The sequence below is a fragment of the Anopheles gambiae genome (assembly GCF_943734735.2).
Source record: "Anopheles gambiae chromosome X unlocalized genomic scaffold, idAnoGambNW_F1_1 X_unloc_133, whole genome shotgun sequence".
Classification (NCBI taxonomy): domain Eukaryota; kingdom Metazoa; phylum Arthropoda; class Insecta; order Diptera; family Culicidae; genus Anopheles; species Anopheles gambiae.
In genome coordinates this window covers 7,501-9,566 of record NW_026902591.1, presented here as the reverse complement: position 1 = coordinate 9,566, position 2,066 = coordinate 7,501, and positions in this window count along the sequence as shown.

Sequence of the window (2,066 nt, the reverse complement as noted above, 5' to 3'; positions counted from 1 at the left end):
CACGTAAGGCAGTTCTCCTGAAACGAGATTTGGATAGAGGAAACAAGAAAAAGGAGAAGAGATAGAAGAAAGCTGAAAATAGATGAGAGAAGAGAAAAAGAAAGCTGAAAAGAAACGAAAATAAATAAAAGATTAATAACTTTCCAGCTTACGGTGGCCCTTGCGGTGCGGGTTGTTGCCGTGCCGCATGGCCTGAGGGACCACCATTTGCGTCCCTCGCCCGCCGTCTGGCCCGCCTGCGTCGCCTTGCCGTTGGTGGACGCTCAACATCCCATCTCGCTTGGAGAGTGGAGAAGATTGTCCTGGCGGCGGCGCGGACGGCCTCCCACGTTTCGCTGCGGGTGCACATTTCCGAGACGATGTTATCCATTGTTACTCGGGAATGGCACCGCTGCTGCATCTCATTCCGGATCCGATCGAACCGTGGACAGTGGAACAGCACGTGTTCAACGTCTTCCACGGCGTCACCACATTCAGGGCAGTTGGGCGAGCCTTCCAGGATGCCTTTCTCGACGAAATAGGAGCGCAAGAACCCGTGCCCCGTGAGGAGCTGGGTGAGGAAAAAGTCAACTTCCCCATGCTTGCGGCTGACCCAGAGATTAATGTCTGGAATCAGCCTCCTCGTCTTCAGTCCTGGTGCTCCTGGTTGCCCTGCACCCGTTGTCCACTGGTCCTGCCAGCGCCTCATCGTCTCCTCCCGTTGCCGCTTTCGTATGTCCGATTGAACTCCACCACTCGCTACCTTTTCGTCGTGGCAGCGGATATCCTCCTGCATGAGGAGGACTAACGGGGTGGTGTTGGCAACAACGCAAGCGGCATCATAAGAAACGGTCTGGAAGGCGCTGGCGACTCGGAGAGCCCCCGGTCGATGCGCCCTTTGGACCGATTTGCGATGGGTTTCCTTGTCGAGCACCCATCGCCCCCAGGTGGCAACTCCGTATCGGATGATACTGTTGCCGACGTTTACGAGCTGTCTCCTACTGCGGCTCTTAGGACCACGCTTATTCGGCATCAGGCAGGTCAAGGCATTCGTAATCCGTGAAGCCTTATTGACCACCCTCTCCAGATGCCGGCTGTGGTGCTGTTTGCGGCAGAGGTCCACTCCCAGGTACTTCAGCGTTTCCGTGGATTGGATCGAGTGACCGCCCGCTTGAAGCTCTGCGAGCTGCGGGACATGATGGGTACAAAAGATCATGAACCCGGTCTTTTGGTGGGCAAGTTCCAAACCGACTCCTTGCAGCCACCGCTCGATCCTCTCCAGGTTAGCCGTTGCTAATGCGCTGACCTGTTCCGTGGTCCTTCCCAAAAATGTGAAGGCCACGTCGTCAGCGAACCCGATGATGTCCGCTCGTAGTCCTTCGAGCGGCAAGCGGAGTAGGTCGTCGTACATGACGTTCCAAAGTGTTGGTCCTAGAACCGAACCCTGAGGAACGCCAGCAGATACAGTCCTCGACACTATTCCTTCATCCGTATCGTAGTGGAGCGTTCGGCCAATGAAATAGTTCCGCAGCAACGCCTGCAAATAAGGCGGAGTGTTTTTACGCTGCAGAGCTTGGCCGATCGCTGTCCAGTTTGCCGAGTTAAAGGCATTCCGGACGTCCACCGTTACCACCGCACAGAGACGATCCCCCTTTCGCTTTTTGTCTAGAGCGACTTTACCATTGTCCATCACCCGAGTGATGGCATCAACGGTTGAACGCCCTTTACGGAAACCGTACTGGGCGTCCGAAAGTCCCCCGGTCGACTCCAGATGGGTTGTCAGCCTCCGCTGAATCAACCGCTCTAAAATTTTCCCCAGCACACTCAGCAAACAAATTGGCCGGTATGACGAGGGCTCCCCAGGTGGTTTTCCCGACTTGGTAAGCAGCACCAGTTGTTGCCGCTTCCATGCGTCGGGAAAAGTGCCTGCCTCCAGTAGCTGCTTGTAGCTTTTGGCAAAAACTTCTGGAAGAGCCAGAATTGCCGCAGCTGCAGCCATATTTGGAATATTGTCGTCCCCCGGAGCTTTCTTGGGGTTGAGTGAGCGGGCAATTTCCTTCAACTCTTCCGCCAACTCCTCCTCCGAG